Source organism: Apium graveolens, chromosome 3, assembly GCF_009905375.1.
Source record: "Apium graveolens cultivar Ventura chromosome 3, ASM990537v1, whole genome shotgun sequence".
NCBI lineage: Eukaryota > Viridiplantae > Streptophyta > Magnoliopsida > Apiales > Apiaceae > Apium > Apium graveolens.
Window position 1 is genome coordinate 153,260,891 of NC_133649.1, and position 19,256 is coordinate 153,280,146.

Here is a 19,256-nt window from a genome sequence, read left to right on the forward strand (position 1 = left end):
GATATCATTTTAAAAGTGATTTGCTTATTTATAAAGGTTATTAATCCATGAGGTTAGGGGATATTCTCGTTTATCTCGGTTTTGATGTACATTTTCTTTTCTGGTTAGACGGAGAATGGCTAGATAAGGTTTTGAGAACAAGTGTTCATTTTGAAATTTATTTATTTTTCATGTTATTAAGATTATTACAAAAAGTATAAACTTGAGGTACTCGCGTTTCCTAAATACTATATACTTACATCCCCCTTAACAAGGCCTATTTATTACTTCCTCCGTCCCTAATTATATATGTTTATTTTATTTTTTAAAAAATTTAATTGATCAATTTTTAATGTAATATTAAAAATTATTATTTTAAAATTTTAAAGTTATATTTTAAAATAAATTAAATGATACTTTTCATACTATATTTATTTTTATTATTTATATTCAAGGTATAAATATTAAATAAAATTCGATTACAGTTATCGGTTAAAAGTTAAAATATACATCTATTTAGGTGGGAGGGAGTATAATTGGATTGGGAAAAACTCTTAAACAGAGCAACTCAACCGGAAAGAAAGGTACTTTACTTGCTAAAATTTGTTATCTATAGAAACAAATTTTACTTAATTTGCCGTGCACTTTCTTAGGTGGTACATCCCGGTCTTAATAAATTACTCCCTTCGTTTCATCGCGGCATGTAAATTATGAAATAAATATAATTTAGTAAAAAAAATAAAAAATGTCGATAAAATAGTGTAATCAATTAATATTAAATATCTATATTATAATATTATAAGCATAACCCCCTTTATTTGGTAGTTGTTGGTCGGTTTTCCGTACAACTGTTTGGTACGGTAAATAACAACCATCACATCTTATGACAGAAAAATGAAAACCGTTGAATGTAATAATAAAAACTATATTATATTAATATTTAAATTGCTCTCATGGATTTATGGTTCGAATCCCATCAACATCGTACTATATTTTAAACTTTTATATTCTTTAATTTTAACAATTTCTACGGGTTCACGATTCGAGTCATGTGAATAACATATTATATATTATATTATTCATTTTCAGTCAAGTCTCAAATTATGATAAAACATATATTATTATAACTTATTATGTTCAATTTATTTTTCAACTATTGAAAATTTATATTAATATATTAATTATTGTGCAAGACATGTATGTATTATAATAAGACCAAGTCAAATTGACAACTTCTAATATTGAGTTGTATGATAATCTATTTATATATCATGTATTGTATTCCTCGAGTCTGTAAAAGTGTTTAAAAGATTATACTGGGGGATTTTTCTTTGAACAGTTTCAAACTAAGAAATAAACTCTGTAAGAAGATCAAGTCATGATCATGCCTTAGAGAAAAGATGTAGAAGTTTGGAGTTGAATAATGATGTTCTAAGAAAAATGCTCTAAGTCAAGATATCGACAAGTCACAGATCAAGGTATATCGAGAAGTCTAAAATAACTTGTAGAGAAGTCCAAAATGGCTTATAAAGAACTCTCAGAGATATCGACAAGTCAAATAAAGACATAGAGAACTGGAGATATCGACAAGTTATCTCTGCATATAGAGATCTCAAAGATATCGATAAGTTAAATGAAGACGGGGAGAATTGGAGATATCGACAAGTCAATCTCTCATATAAAGATCTCAGAAAATATCGATAAGTCAAATGGTGTATATAGAGATTTCAGAGATATCGACAAGTCACTTCTATATGTAGAGATCTTAGAGATATCGACAAGTCATTTCACACATAGAAAATTGGAGACCTCGACAAGTCATATATAACTATAGAACTCTCAGAGATATCGATAAGTCATTATACTTATCTATATGTCACTTCTTTATAGAACAATTGGAGATCTCGACATATTTCTCAAATTCAGATTGCAGACAAGTTCAAGATTCAAGATTATCAGTCAACAACCAATTCATTCACTGAATTGGAAAGTCTACAAAAGCAGTTTGAAGAATACAAGATCAAGGGCCAAGATTAACTGGACAAAGGATGGTCACATACCTACAAGATTCTGCACAAATTCGCTAACACCCGAAAAGGAAATAGACAAGGTTGATTTAGAAACAATTCATGCATGTGTTTGGAAGCAAGTGATGTGTGTTGAAGGACAACTCTGAATATGTGAGAAAATTTGACTCTAAAATTTTTGAGGCAATTTTTCTGGGATTTTCATCAGAAAGAACTGCATACAAAGTCTGTGTGATTGAACAAAAGAAGATCATGGGAAACACATATGTTACTTTTGATGATGACAAATGTCCAGGTTTAGAATGCCTTGATGAAAATGAAGCTGAAACCCTCAAGTTTGAAAATCACAATATTGATAGTGATCCTGATGATAAAGCTGAAGTCAACAAAAATCACAGAGTTGATGAAGAGTCTAATGAACAAGTGAATCATGAGAATGGAAGCTCATCTCATGAACCTGAATTTGATATCAAAAACTCAGGGGGAGAAAGAGAGGAAGGTTCTGGTTACATTCTGAACTAGCTAAGAACTGAGGGACAAAGCTAAGAACTGGTTACATTCTGAACTAGCTGGGTCCATCACTACGTGGCAAGATCTTGCGCAAAAGTTTTTGGTGAAGTTTTATCCGATGGCAAAGACTGCTGCTATAAGGAGTGCTCTTACTCAGTTTGCGCAGCAACCGACAGAATCTATGTGCGAAGCTTGGGAACGCTACAAGGAAATGTTGAGAAAGTGTCCACATCATGGAATGCCCGATTGGATGGTGATCACTGGTTTCTATAATGGTTTGGGGGCCCAATCTCGGCCCATGCTCGATGCAGCAGCTGGAGGCGCCTTATGGGCCAAAAGCTATACTGAGGCTTATAATCTTATCGAGACTATGGCTGCAAATGAGCATCAAAACCCAACTCAGAGGATGATGCCTGGGAAGGTAGCAAGTATTCTGGAAGTCGATGCAGCCACCGGTATTGCAGCGCAGCTCCAGGCGCTGTCAATGAAGGTTGATTCTCTAGCTACATATGGAGTTAATCAAATAGCTATAGTTTGTGAGCGTTGTGCAGGTTCTCATGCTACGAATCAGTGTTCTCTTGTCAATAAATCTGTTCAGTATGTGAATAATTATCAGCGACAACAGCAACCTGTGCCAGCTACTTATCATCCTAACAACAGAAATCATCCAAATTTCAGCTGGGGTAATAATCAGAATGCTATTCAGCCACCATATCAGCAAGGTGTGAGTAAACAGTTTAATCCACCTGGATTCCAGCAACCACAACAGTATGCTCAAAGGCAATCATATCCTCAACAGGGAAGTGCAGCTGCACCTACTAGTGCTGATTTTGATGAACTTAAGCTGTTATGCAAGAGTCAGGCGGTTGCTATCAAGACCTTGGAAAATCAAATCGGTCAAATAACCAATGCAGTGCTCAATCATCAACCTGGCACACTTCCCAGTGACACGGAAGTACCAGGCAGGAAGGAAGCTAAAGAGCAAGTCAAGGCTATTACCTTAAGGTCTGGGAAAGTTGCTGATGCTGAAAAGGCAAAAGAAGGAGAAGCTGAAGTTAGAGATGAAGAAGCTAAGCAAAAGGAGAAAGCGGCGGAACCAAGGAAGACTACTGTTGAACACACTCTGCCTGAGAGTAATACAGGGGAGAAATAACTCTATCCTCCACCACCTTTCCCTAAGAGATTGCAGCAACAAAAGATGGATAAACAGTTCGGTAAGTTTCTGGAGGTGTTCAAGAAACTTCACATCAATATACCTTTCGCTGAGGCTCTGGAGCAAATGCCTAGTTATGCGAAGTTTATGAAGAGTATTCTTTCAAGAAAGGTGAAACTGGATGACCTTGAGACCGTTGCTCTAACAGAAGAATGTAGCGCTGTTCTGCAACAAAAGTTACCTCCAAAGCTTAAAGATCCAGGTAGCTTCACCATTCCTTGCACCATTGGCAAGTTGTCGTTTGACAAGTGCCTTTGTGATTTGGGAGCAAGCATCAATCTGATGCCATTGTCGATCTTCAAAAAGTTGGATTTGCCTGATCCAAAACCCACATACATGTCTCTGCAATTGGCTGATCATTCTATTACTTACCCAAGGGGCATAGTGGAGGATGTGCTAGTCAGGGTGGATAAGCTCTTCTTTCCTGCAGATTTTGTTATTTTGGATTTTGAGGAAGATGAGAAGATTCCCATAATCTTGGGAAGACCTTTCTTGGCTACTGGTCGTACCTTGATAGATGTGCAGAAAGGTGAACTTACTATGCGGGTACAAGATCAGGATGTGACCTTCAACGTGTTCAAGGCAATGAAATTCCCTACAGAAGATGAAGATTGCTTAAAAGTAGATGTGATTGATTCTGCGGTTACTTCAGAACTCGATCGCATGCTAATGTCTGATGCATTGGAAAAGGCCTTAGTGGGGAATTTTGACAGTGATGATGAAGATGGCAACGAGCAATTACAATATCTGAATGCTTCCCCCTGGAAGCGAAAGCTGGACATGCCGTTTGAATCTCTTGGTACTTCTGACCTAAAGAATGCTGAAGGAAAGCTCAAACCATCAATCGAGGAAGCACCTACCTTGGAGCTCAAGCCATTACCTGAACACTTTAGGTATGCTTTTTTAGGTGATGCATCTACTTTACCTGTTTTTATTGTATCTGACCTTTCAGGTAGTGAGGAAGACAAGCTCTTAAGGATTTTGAGAGAATTCAAATCAGCTATTGGATGAACCATAGCAGACATCAAAGGGATCAGTCCTTCATATTGTATGCATAAGATTCTGCTAGAGGAAGGTAGTAAGCCGACTGTTGAGTAGCAGCGCAGACTTAATCCTATCATGAAGGAGGTAGTGAAGAAAGAAATTCTGAAATGGCTGGATGCAGGCATCATTTATCCTATTTCTGACAGTTCTTGGATGAGCCCCGTACAATGTGTGCCTAAGAAAGGAGGTATTACTGTGGTAGCAAATGAGAAGAACAAGCTCATCCCCACTCGAACAGTAACAGGATGGAGAGTATGCATGGATTATCGAAAGTTGAACAAAGCCACGAGGAAGGATCACTTCCCTCTTCCATTCATTGATCAGATGCTTGACAGGTTGGCTGGTCATGAGTATTATTGTCTTCTGGATGGCTATTCAGGGTATAATCAGATTTGTATTGCACCAGAGGATCAGGAAAAGACTACCTTCACTTGTCCATTTGGCACGTTTGCTTTTCACAGAGTTTCGTTTGGGTTATGTGGCGCCCCGACCACTTTTCAGAGATGTATGATGGCTATAATCTCCGACATGATTGGAAATAATGTCGAGGTGTTCATGGACGATTTCTCCGTCTTTGGACATTCGTATGATGAATGTTTGAATAATCTTTATGCCGTACTTAAAAGGTGCTTGGAAACTAATTTGGTGCTCAATTGGGAGAAATGTCATTTTATGGTGCGTGAAGGCATTATTCTTGGGCATAAGGTCTCTAGCAAGGGTCTTGAGGTGGATAAGGCCAAGGTGGGAGTCATTGAAAATCTTCCACCACCTATTTCTGTGAAAGAAATCCGTAGTTTTCTTGGTCATGCGGGTTTTTATCGGCGGTTCATCAAGGACTTTTCGAAGATATCTAAGCCGTTGTGCAATTTGCTTGAGAAATATGTGCCTTTCAAATTTGATGATGAATGTTTGGCGGCATTCGAGACTCTCAAGAAGAGTTTGATCACTGCACCAGTTATTACAGCACCAGATTGGACAGAGCCATTTGAGATGATGTGTGATGCGAGTGATTATGCGGTAGGTGCAGTTCTGGGGCAGCGCAAGAATAATATCTTTCATGTGGTCTACTATGCGAGTAAGACCTTAAATGGGGCCCAAATGAACTACACCACTACGGAGAAGGAGCTCTTGGCTATAGTCTTTGGTTTCGAGAAATTTCGATCTTATCTGCTTGGGACAAAAGTGACAGTATTCACTGATCATGCGGCCATTTGGTATTTGGTTTCCAAGAAGGATTCGAAGCCGAGACTCATTCGTTGGGTGCTCTTACTTCAGGAATTTGAGTTAGAGATCAATGATCGAAAAGGTACTGAGAATCAAGTAACTGACCATCTCTCTAGGTTGGAGAATCCCGAGTCTACTTCACAAGATAAGACATTGATCAATGAATCTTTTCCGGATGAGCAGTTGTTCGCAGTTCAGGAGGAAGAGCCATGGTTTTGCAGATATTGTAAACTATCTTGTCAGCAATATAATGCCTCCTAATTTGACCTCAGCTCAAAAGAAGAAGTTTCTGCATGAGGTAAAGTGGTATATGTGGGATGAACCATATTTGTTTAGACAGGGAGCTGACCAGATCATCAGGAAATGTATCCCATTCTGTGAGACGGAGGGGATATTACGAGACTGCCACTCCACAATTTATGGTGGACACTATGGTGGTGAGAAGACGGCAGCTCGTATTCTGCAAGCAGGTTTTTTCTGGCCTACTTTGTTTAAGGATGCTCATCAGTTTGTTTTACGGTGTGATCGTTGTCAAAGAGTGGGAAATTTGACGAGAAAGGATGAGATGCCGTTAAATGTGATGCTTGAAGTCGAGGTCTTTGATGTTTGGGGAATCGATTTCATGGGGCCTTTTGTCTCGTCCTACAATAATCAGTACATCTTGCTGGCAGTCGATTATGTCTCAAAATGGGTAGAAGTCAAAGCTCTACCGACAAATGATGCAAAGGCAGTGCTGAATTTTCTTCATAAGCAGATTTTCACAAGATTTGGAACACCTCGGGTAATCATAAGTGATGAAGGGTCGCATTTCTGCAACCGTAAGTTCACTTCTATGATGCAGCGTTATAATGTGAATCATCGAGTTGCTACTGCCTATCATCCGCAAACAAATGGTCAAGCGGAAGTGTCTAACAGAGAGATCAAGTGCATTCTAGAGAAGGTTGTTTGTCCGTCAAGGAAGGATTGGTCTTTAAAGCTCGATGAAGCTGTTTGGGCTTACAGAACAGCATACAAAACTTCACTTGGTATGTCCCCGTTTCAGTTGGTGTACGGTAAGGGATGTCATTTACCTGCGGAGCTTGAGCATAAGGCCTACTGGGCGTTGAAAAAGTTGAACCTGGATTTAGATGCAGCTGGTAAGAAGAGAATGCTTCAGCTTAATGAACTTGATGAATTCCGACTTCAAGCGTACAAGAATAACAAAATGTACAAGGAAAAGGTGAAGAGGTGGCACGATAGGAAGCTACATCCTAAGTTATTCGTGCCGGGGCAACAAGTTCTCTTATTCAACTCCCGTCTCCGACTTTTTCCTGGGAAGTTGAAATCAAGGTGGTTTGGACCTTTTATTGTCAAAACTGTGTTTCCACATGGAGCGGTGGAAATTTTTTAGAATGATCCGGACCAAGCATTCAAGGTTAATGGTCAGCGGTTGAAGCACTACTATGGGGACATGGCAAACCAAGAAGTGGTTAGTGCCATTTTATTGACTACTTGAGAAAGGTATGCAACGTCAAGCTAATGATGAAAAAGAAGCGCTGCGTGGGAGGCAACCCATGATTTGTTGTTACAGGAACCCTTAGAAGTTAATAACCTATCCAAAAACACAAAAAAATCAGAAAAACGGGACTGAATTTTTTTTTTCCAGTGACCCCCTGAGCGCCTGCTCAGCTCTGTTGAGCGAAAGCTGAGCGCCCGCTCAGGGGTCGACTGCCAGAAAATTTTTTTAAGTTCAGAAAAAAATCAAAAAAATCAGAAAAATAAAAAAACCAATTTTAGCCAATAAACCCACAATTTTTTTTCCAAATACCCCATCATTTTATCCCTCAACCCCACTCCTAATCTAGTTTTAACCTAATTCACATCCTATATATACATACACCTATCCTACATATCCCCCACAAACTTTCTACACTCAAACTCTCTCCCAAACACAAATACTCAGTTCTTAAACACTTTTATTCAAGATTCAATGGCACCCAAGAGAGCACGAACTATTGATAGCAGCAGCACAGTCCCTACTGCTGATTCATCGAGGGGTACTGCTGCGAGGCCTCGGTTGAATGACAGAGCTGCGGAGGAGGAGTACACTAGGCTTTTGGGGAAGCCGATTCTGAAGGAGAGAGGGTTTTTGCCATCGGGGAGGGATGGTGAGTTGCTACCTATGATTGCAGAGAAGGGGTGGATAGCTTTTTGTGAGTCGCCCGAAGCAGTGCCGATGAGTGTGGTTCGCGAGTTCTATGCGAATGCGAAGGCCGAGAAGAATGGGTTTTCTGTGGTCCGAAGGCTGACGGTTGATTATCACACAGCGGCGATTCGCCGTGTGATTGGGCAGCGAGAGAGGAAGCCCGAGGAGGAGAACTGGAATGAGAAAACTGCTGAGGATTTCGACTTGGATTTGATTTGTGCTACTCTCTGTAGGCCGGGCACAGTGTGGACCTTCAAGACCGGCACTAATGAGTATCGTCACTTCCCGACGATCGCTATGAACATGTATGCCCGTGCATGGAATGCATTTATTTGTGCTAATATTTTGCCTTCTTCACATGCACATGAGGTCACAGTTGAGAGAGCACAGTTGTTGTGGGGAATTCTTAATGAGGAGTACTATGTGGACCTTGGTGAGTTTATCTACCAAGGAATTCTGAAGTTTTTGAGGGGAGCTAAGCACATGAACATCCCTTATGCATCCACGGTCATGAAGCTTTGCCGAGCAGTGGGAGTGAACTGGCCGGCTCATGAGCAGTTGCAGTTACCGGCCGCTCCGATTGATTCTGGGACTCTGAATGGGATGCAGGAGTGGACCGGTGGTGAGCCCGAGGAGCATGGGCTGGGTTATCGTTTTTCAGGAGGGCGTCCAGCACGAGGTGCTACTATGGCTAGGCCTAGGCATGATGAGGCTGGTTCTTCGAGAGCTCAGGCGGGTGCTGGGATGGCTGATACCCAGTATAGGAGGCTTTCACGGCGGATGGATGCCATGTACAAGACATAGAGCAGGTTTGCTCAAGAGCTCACCCTTGCGTTAGGGACTGCTTTTCGGGGCCTTGGAGCTGATATCTAGTGGCCAGTTTTTGGTGAGGACTCTGCATACCCGCCGCCTGATACTCCACCCACTGAGGGTGATGATGATGATGACTCCGAGTAGGTATACCCTGTGTTCCTTTCTACTACCTTCACCGGGGACAGTGAAGATTTTAAGTTTGGGGGTGGTAGTTAAGGAATATTTTGTGTGTGTCATATAGTTGTATATTCATGATAGTTTAGTTCATATAGTTGCATAATTTTTGTCATATAGTTTTTTTTATTATTTTTTTATTTATGGCTTTATTTGTTTGTCATATCATATAGCTCATGCATATACCATGATCCCTTTTGCGATGATTTATCGACTGATTTGTGATATTGATGCGAGTGTAGTGATAACATTAAAGTGATATGGAGTCGTGTAGGTTGATATGCATGCTAGAAGCACTTGTATTTTCACTAAGTCTTAGAGAATGCTTAAGGCCTAGATTGTTGTTATGATCTGATTGTTTTCGTGGTTAATCTATTTATTATGCTTAGAATTTGATAATAGGTTCTTAGTGATAAAGGCATTAAAAAGAAAAAAATGGAGTAAAAATGGAATTTGTTGCTAGTTGTGGCTAGGCGTCAAATGGCTAGTAGCCGGCTCGCATGCTATGCGAGTAGTCTAGGGTTGAGCAAGATGGAGCGAAACGCACTTGCTCAGAAATTTTGAAAAAAAAAGAAGAAAAAAAAAAAGAGAAGGAAAAAAAATTGTGTTTATACATAATTGATCACGAGTGGGCTCTTTGGTATTCGAGTTATTAAGTTCTTAGGGGACTTTGTGCCTAGTGACCTGAGGCTTTTAGAGTCTGGGATCCGCTAACCTAACGCTCGCTACATGGATACCATTGTATAAGTCTTTTGTGGACCTCACTCATTGCACGGTCAAATAAGCATTGTTGTCGTGAATAAAAAGCATTATTCCGTAATAAGCTCCAGAATTCTTGTAGTGTTATATGTCACTTTGTGCTTAGAATTTTTATTCTTTGTATAATCATGTGATTGCCTTGATGATAGTTGAGTCATAATAACTGGTCTAGTTCCGAAGCATATCTGTTAAGCATCTGCACCCACCACGTTTCTGGCTGTATGTTCGTTTGCATGATTTTATTGATCTTTAGTCGCCTAACTGCAATTGTTGAGATGTTGCAATTTGGTTGGTTTATTCGTAGTAAGGGGGATCGCTGTATTTCATATAGATTATATTCATGCATGTTTTTATTTGTTTTTGAGTCAGTGACGCTTGAGGACAAGCATCGATATAAGTTTGGGGGTGTGATAAGTGGCATTTTATACCACTTAGTGCGTCTTAAAATAGCTTAAATTGGTGCCTTGAAATCAAGTATTTTGTGTATTTGATGCGTTTTTCTAGTGTTTGTGCATTTCAGGGTATTAGTTGCATATCAGAGGAGTAATCATCAAGAATAAGCCTTGGCATGTGTTCACCATTGCGAGAGGAAGGAAAGGGGCAGATTACGGCGAAGAAACGGAGCAAACTCAGGATTTTTCTAGTAGGGTGCTGAGCGCCCGCGTAGGGTCGGGAAAAAAGATAATTTATTTTAAGACTCCTACTTCTATTTGGCTTCCACTTCTATGTAATCTGAGTTTTATGGGACTATTATATAAGTAGATTTAGAGACGTTTCATGAGGAGGATGGTGGTATTAAGCAAGGAGCGAAGGAGATAAGGAAGAAGACCGTTTTAGCACACAACAACGAAGAGGAAGCATATTTTCTTGTGATTCTTATTTCGTTGTAACGTTGGATGCTAGTTTTCTTACTTTGAACTTAATTACTCTTGTGACGTACTCCGATTTAATATAATTAGTTTAGTTATTATTCTCTTGTGTTTGTTTATCATGATTTCATATGAACCCATGATGACGATAAGTGCTATTATGGGCTAATCGTGATCATGGGGTCGTAACGGATTTACTATGGAATTCTTTAGTTAATTGTTTAATACTTTAGTGTGTGATGATTGTATGATATCTAGTATTGGTTGTGCGTATTCGTCTTATGTGCGTCGCGAACATATAAGATAAGGTGTTAATCTCTTGTGAAGCGACGGTGGATCTTGAGATTTAAAACTTGCCATGCTAGCATAGGTTCATGTATGAAGTGCATGATTAGTGGGTAACTCTAACAGTTTTATTTGCCCTGTGTAATCAAAAGGAATAACTTGTGCTTAAAATCGTTATGTTGTCAATTTCTGTAGACATATAGGAACTCAACATAATTGATGCCTATTCAACTTCTATCTTAATTGTGGATGCTTGGTAGAATGATATTAGTACAATGAAAGTTAGCTTTTATCAGTTTCGTGTTATTCAATTAATATCATCAATGTTGCATGCTAAGGTAATAACAATAACTATTGAAGGAAGTAATAATGAAGTTGTGATCTCATGAGTGTTTTAATATTGTTAATTGAAGTGATTAATTAAGTAATTAATTATAGTTAATATTTAGTCAACAATTCTAAGTGTTAGTGTTTTAACATTGAGGAGTAATCATACATTGGTGCGTGAGTTAATTAAATAATAATTAGTCTGAGTCTCTGTGGGAACGAACTAGAATGTATTCTATATTACTTGTGAACGCGTATACTTGCGTGTATTTTTAGCGCGTGTTTCCGCCCTAACAAACAACCACCTAGCTTTGAAGATCCAGAATTTTCAAATTTTGTATACAAGTTACTCAAGGCTCTCTATGGACTAAAACAAGTACCTATAGCTTGGTATGATACACTGTCAGAATTTTTGATTAAACATGGATTCAATAGAGGTACTATTGACAAGACACTCTTCTACAAGAAATATGGTAATGATATGATCCTAGTTCAGATTTATGTGGATGATATTATCTTTGGTTTTACTAATGAATTTTTTTGTCAAAGATTCTCCAAACTTATGCAGAGTGAATATGCAATGAGTATGATGGGGGAATTAAGTTACTTTCTTGGACTTCAAGTCAGTCAAAGAAGTGATGGAATCTTCAACAACCAAACTAAGTGTGTCAAAGATTTATTGGAAAAGTTTGGTATTGTTGATTATTCACCTGAATCTACACCTATGTCTACAACTACAAAGTTGGATGAAGATAAAAAGGGCAAGAGTGTAGATATCTCAAGCTATAGAGGTATGATTGGATCTTTTCTTTACTTAACTGCAAGTAGACCAGACATCATATTTGCAACATTTCTGTGTGCAAGATTTTAAGCCAATCCAAAAGAATCACATTTGATGTCTGTGAGGAGGATTTTCAGATATTTGAAGGGAACTCCAAACTTGGGATTATGGTATCCTAAGGGAACTGGTTTTGAAGCTGTTGGATACACAGATGCAGATTTTGCTGGATGCAGGGTTGACAGAAAGAGTTCTAGTGGAAGCTGTCAGTTTCTTGGACAAAGACTTGTATCCAGGTATAGCAAGAAACAACAATCTGTATCAACTTCCACAGCTGAGGCTGAATACATAGCTGCTGGAAGTTGCTGTGCTCAAGTGCTTTGGATTAGAAATCAACTAATGGGCTATGACCTAGTGTTACACAAAATTCTAATTATGTGTGACAATGCTAATGCTATATCTATTGTGGCTAATCCATTCAATCATTCTAGAACAAAACACTTTGATGCAAGGTACCATTTTATTTGAGAACATGCTGCAAATGGTACAATTGAGCTCATATTTGTTCCGACAGAAAAATAATTTGCTAACATTTTTGCTAAACCTTTGGATGAAGCAACTTTCACTAGACTTGTAGGTAAAATTGGAATGCTTAATTCTTCATCCTAAGGCAAGAACTCAACTAATATATTGCAGCAGATTAATTTCTAATAAATCAAAATTTATTTGATTAATTGGAAATTAACTGAAATATGAATTATAAATATTTCAGAAATCTCTGCATATTTATTTTTTAAAATTCTAAATCTAGCTTGGAATTTTTCAATTATAAGAAAACTGTCTAAATGTTGATTTACATTGTCAATATGTATAATTAGTACAAGGCAGAATCAAAGTGATCAAGAGTTTATAGAGAACTGAGTTCTCGATAAGTCTATTTGACTTATTGACAAGTCATTTGAGACATCTCGAGTGAGTTCTTGACAAGTCAATTTTCTGACTTCTCGAGGGACTTCTCGATAAGCTTTATTATGACTTATCGATAAGTCATTGTAGAGTTCTCTATAAGTGATTAATTCACAGAGTTCTCTACAAGTACAATTTTAGACTTATAAATAACTCAGAACTGAAATAATTTAATTCAATAAATTATTTTGGTAAATTGTTACGTGGCATTTATGTCCACTTATTATGTCCTAAAACGCTTGATTTGATATTTTGTACTCAAGTTATTTGTGTTTTGTAGTGTTTTTGCATTTCAGGCTTATACCAGGAACTCAGGTGAATTGACATTGATTTGATGCTAATTTGGTGTTAGAAAGGTGTCAAGAAGATTGCTAGTGAAAAGACCAACTCAAACCAGCAAGAAAATAAAAAGCAGAATTTTTTCCAGAGAGTCAGTGCGCCCGCGCTGTAGTAGCGGGCGGCCGCGCCCAAAGAGCAGAAACTTAGCACGCCCGCGCTGTTGAATCGCGCGGCCGCGCCATGTAGGGATAAAAGAATCCTGATTCTCTTGTGATTCTGATTGATGCACTTCTACTCTGTATGGGCTGCTATATAAATATAACTCATGATCAGTTTTCATAACAAGACGTACCAGAGCTTATGGAGAAGACGTAAGAAGACCGTAGAGGACAATTCAACCAAGGTGAAGAGAATCTAGTTTATTCTTGTGATTCTTTATTTTGAGTTGTAACTTTGGATGCTAGTTTTCTTATTTTGTGAACCTATACTCTCGTGTTACGTACTTGGTTTATTATTTATTTAGTATAAAGACTACGTTTATTATACCATGCTTTCATCGGAACCCACGTTGATGATGAGTCCCATTATGGGCTAATCGTTGTCATGGGGTTCTAATGGATTTATTTATAGATTTCTTTAACTAATTTATTTCGATGCCTTAGTGTGTGGTGATTGTATGATATCCTAGTATTGGTTGTGCTTATTCATCTTATAAGCGTCGCGAACTTATAAGATAGCGTGTTAATCTCTAATGAAGTGAAAGTGAACTTAGGGGTTTAGAACTTGCCATGCTAGCATAGGTTCATGTATTTGTTATGCATGATTCGTAGGTAATTTTAACCATCTTACTTGCCCTATGTAATCACGATAGATAACTTGTGCATTAAACCGTTATGTTGTCAAATTCTATAAACATATAGGGTCTCAATATAATTGGTGTCTATTCAGCTTCTATCTCTTTTATGGATTTCTGGCTGTATGGTATTCGTACAATGAAAGTTGGCGTTTATCAGTTTCATGTTATCTAATTAATGTCATCACCATTGCATGCTAAGTGTAAAAACCCAAAATTTTGACATCGGTAAAAGACCTTTATGAGTAGTAACCTTGCGGTTTAATAAATTTTTTTGCAAGCACACCATATACGAGTTTTTAATTTAAGATTCCGAGTTGATATTGTGATTATACGTGCCAAATGAGTGTATGTAAACGCTATTGGTTTTCGAAGAAAATGAACTTTGAAAAACGACTGTATCTATGAACCATCAAGGATTACGAGAATCACAATATAATTACAAATTTAAAATCCTACAAATTCAAATCCAAGTACGATACTTCAAAGTGTTAAGGACGTATAAGAAAGGATTTACCCCGCGAACCGCTTACGAAGATTTATTACGAAACGAATAAGCGACCAAGAAAATACGTAAGCGAATGAATAAAAAAACCAAGGCCATGCAAATTCCATGAAAATATAATGAAAATAAATTAGCAATAAATTAATGAAGCTAGCTAATTAAATTAAAAGCTAGTAAAAAACAACTTTCCCTAAAATAAGAATTCTTGTTTTTTAATCATGATATAGCTTGACAATTGGTGTGCACCTTATAAAAAGAAAGGCTTGTTCTATACACCTTATAAATAGACAAAATGCATACAATTTCCACCACATTTCCAAGAAGCAAGCCAAGCGATTCTCTCTCTCTCTCTCTCTCCAAAAATACAATGCTGATTTTCAAGAACACCATGGAGAGAAAAATTGATAACTCATGTTCTACTCATTCAAAAATCACCAAATTTTTACCAAACCTCTTTCATATCATGGGTAAGTCACGCACCAAATTTCATGCCCATACATGAAGTTTTCAATTATATAAAAATATTTGAAGTTGAGGGTGAATAGTAACTCCGGAAATTACTAACTTGTTTTCTTGATTTTCATGAAAGTTTAAGGCTCCTAAAGCTAGACCAAGGCTTCATCAAGGATCTTAGGACTTTATTAATTATTGAAAAGCTTCAAGGAAGGTATGAACATTCATCCAAACTTTGTTTAAGTTTTAAGTTTCAAGAAAAAGAAGGATCTTGGATATAAGTATGGTTTTGATGATTGATTTGATATTATATTGATGTTTAGTTAATTAGTTTTGAGGTTGATTATTGTTGCCTCAAGAACATGATATTAATGAGAGGATTTAGTATTGAAATGATTATTTGATGATTGTTGATGGTGGTATAATGATTTAAGATGTAAACGAAACTCGGATCGTAATCGTAACCTCGTTAAAATGAACAAATCATAACTGAAGTTTCTGCAGAAGTTTCCGAATGTATAAACTATAGTTTTTTAAAATATAACACTTGATTATGATAGAAAATTTTATAAGGATCGTTTAGGTGCTTGAATCGCTTGATTACGATTTACGGATCAAAAGTTATGACCGTTTTAGTAAAAGGGATTTACGCGACAAAACTGCTACAAATTATGAACTTTGTAAATATAAATTATCGACTTAAAAATATTTAAAGATAATTTATTTTAAGACTCCTACTTCTGTTTGGCTTCCACTTCTATGTAATCTAAGTTTTATGGGACTATTATATAAGTAGATTTAGAGACGTTTCACGAGGAGGATGGTGGTATTAAGCAAGGAGCGAAGGAGATAAGGAAGAAGACCGTTTTAGCACACAGCAACGAAGAGGAAGCATATTTTCTTGTGATTCTTATTTCGTGTAACGTTGGATGCTAGTTTTCTTTCTTTGAACTTAATTACTCTTGTGACGTACTCTGATTTAATATAATTAGTTTAGTTATTATTCTCTTGTGTTTGTTTATTATGATTTCATATGAACCCATGATGACGATAAGTGCTTTTATGGGCTAATCGTGATCATGAGGTCGTAACGGATTTACTATGAAATTCTTTAGTTAATTGTTTAATACTTTAGTGTGTGATGATTGTATGATATCTAGTATTGGTTGTGCGTATTCGTCTTTTGTGCGTCGCGAACATATAAGATAGGGTGTTAATCTCTTGTGAAGCGACGGTGGATCTTGAGATTTAGAACTTGCCATGCTAGCATAGGTTCATGTATGAAGTGCATGATTAGTGGGTAACTCTAACAGTTTTATTTGCCCTGTGTAATCAAAAGGAATAACTTGTGCTTAAAATCGTTATGTTGTCAATTTCTGTAGACATATAGGAACTCAACATAATTGATGCCTATTCAACTTCTATCTTAATTGTGGATGCTTGGTAGAATGGTATTAGTACAATGAAAGTTGGCTTTTATCAGTTTCGTGTTATTCGATTAATATCATCACTGTTGCATGCTAAGGTAATAACAATAACTATTGAAGGAAGTAATAATAAAGTTGTGATCTCATGAGTGTTTTAATATTGTTAATTGAAGTGATTAATTAAGTAATTAATTGTAGTTAATATTTAGTCAACAATTCTAAGTGTTAGTGTTTTAACATTGAGGAGTAATCATACATTGGTGCGTGAGTTAATTAAACAATAATTAGTCCGAGTCTCTGTGGGAACGAACTAGAAAGTATTCTATATTACTTGCGAACGCGTATACTTGCGTGTATTTTTAGCGCGTGTTTCCGCCCTAACAAGTTTTTGGCGCCGCTGCCGGGGACTCGGCGTATTTGTTTAGTTTATGTACTTACCATCATTGGTCGTTAGGACTCAGTGATTAGGACGTAGTTGTTACTTATTGTTTCTGGTTGTGTTTCAGGTAGTTAAGCGAGCGTTTATGCAAACTCGTTCTCGTACTCGCAAGAGGACTTTAGATACAGCTGAGGAGATAGACGAAGTTCTTGATATTCCGGAGAAGATAGATTTTGAAGATTCGGATTCAGGAACTGAGCAGAAAGAACCAGTAATCATGGGTGATCGTATTGTTCAGGCTGATCCAGCTCTTATGGACTTTTCTTGGCCTAAAATTGATTACATTCAGTCAAGCATTCTTCATCCGGCTATTCAAGCTAACACCTTTGTAATCAAGCCGGGCACTATTCAGATGGTGCAGAAATCTGTTTCTTTTAGAGGAGCTGCGACTGAAGACCCCAACATGCACATAAGGAATTTTGTCGAGATCTGCAGCACTTTCAAGTATAATGGCGTGACTGATGAGGCTATCAAGCTGAGGCTTTTCCCATTCTCACTGAGGGACAAAGCTAAGGACTAGTTACATTCTGAACCAGCTGGGTCCATCACTACGTGGCAAGATCTTGCGCAAAAGTTTCTGGTGAAGTTTTATCCGATGGCAAAGACTGCTGCTATAAGGAGTGCTCTTACTCAGTTTGCGCAGCAACCGACAGAATCTATGTGCGAAGCTTGGGAACGCTACAAGGAAATGTTGAGAAAGTGTCCACATCATGGAATGCCCGATTGGATGGTGATCACTGGTTTCTATAATGGTTTGGGGGCCCAATCTCGGCCCATGCTCGATGCAGCAGCTGGAGGCGCCTTATGGGCCAAAAGCTATACTGAGGCTTATAATCTTATCGAGACTATGGCTGCAAATGAGCATCAAAACCCAACTCAGAGGATGATGCCTGGGAAGGTAGCAAGTATTCTGGAAGTCGATGCAGCCACCGGTATTGCAGCGCAGCTCCAGGCGCTGTCAATGAAGGTTGATTCTCTAGCTACATATGGAGTTAATCAAATAGCTATAGTTTGTGAGCGTTGTGCAGGTTCTCATGCTATGAATCAGTGTTCTCTTGTCAATAAATCTATTCAGTATGTGAATAATTATCAGCGACAACAGCAACCTGTGCCAGCTACTTTTCATCCTAACAACAGAAATCATCCAAATTTCAGCTGGGTAATAATCAGAATGCTATTCAGCCACCATATCAAAAAGGTGTGAGTAAACAGTTTAATCCACCTGGATTCCAGCAACCACAGCAGTATGCTCAAAGGCAATCATATCCTCAACAGAGAAGTGCAGCTGCACCTACTAGTGCTGATTTTGATGAACTTAAGCTGTTATGCAAGAGTCAGGCGGTTGCTATCAAGACCTTGGAAAATCAAATCGGTCAAATAGCCAATGCAGTGCTCAATCATCAACCTGGCACACTTCCCAGTGACACAGAAGTACCAGGCAGGAAGGAAGCTAAAGAGCAAGTCAAGGCTATTACCTTAAGGTCTGGGAAAGTTGCTGATGCTGAAAAGGCAAAAGAAGGAGAAGCTGAAGTTAGAGATGAAGAAGCTAAGAAAAAGGAGAAAACGGAGGAACCAAGGAAGACTACTGTTGAACACACTCTGCCTGAGAGTAATACAGGGGAGAAATAGCTCTATCCTCCACCACCTTTCCCTAAGAGATTGCAGCAACAAAAGATGGATAAACAGTTCGGTAAGTTTCTGGAGGTGTTTAAGAAACTTCACATCAATATACCTTTCGCTGAGGCTCTGGAGCAAATGCCTAGTTATGCGAAGTTTATGAAGAGTATTCTTTCAAGAAAGGTGAAACTGGATGACCTTGAGACCGTTACTCTAACGGAAGAATGCAGCGCTATTCTGCAATAAAAGTTACCTCCAAAGCTTAAAGATCCAGGTAGCTTCACCATTCCTTGCACCATTGGCAAGTTGTCATTTGACAAGTGCCTTTGTGATTTGGGAGAAAGCATCAATCTGATGCCGTTGTCGATCTTCAAAAAGTTGGATTTGCCTGATCCAAAACCCACATACATGTCTCTGCAATTGGCTGATCGTTCTATTACTTACCCGAGGGGCATAGTGGAGGATGTGCTAGTCAGGGTGGATAAGCTCTTCTTTCCTGTAGATTTTGTTATTTTGGATTTTGAGGAAGA

General features: G+C 38.0%; 2 non-coding genes across 2 annotated transcripts; both read right to left on the reverse strand.

Moving 5' to 3' along the window:
- Nucleotides 1–2,649: 2,649 nt before the first annotated feature.
- On the reverse strand, nt 2,650–2,756 carry LOC141716024 (small nucleolar RNA R71). Its single transcript, XR_012572758.1, has one exon. It is a non-coding gene; the product is annotated as a small nucleolar RNA R71 (small nucleolar RNA).
- Nucleotides 2,757–17,719: 14,963 nt separating this feature from the next.
- Nucleotides 17,720–17,826, reverse strand: LOC141716026 (small nucleolar RNA R71). Its single transcript, XR_012572760.1, has one exon. It is a non-coding gene; the product is annotated as a small nucleolar RNA R71 (small nucleolar RNA).
- Between the last annotated feature and the right edge of the window lie 1,430 nt (nt 17,827–19,256).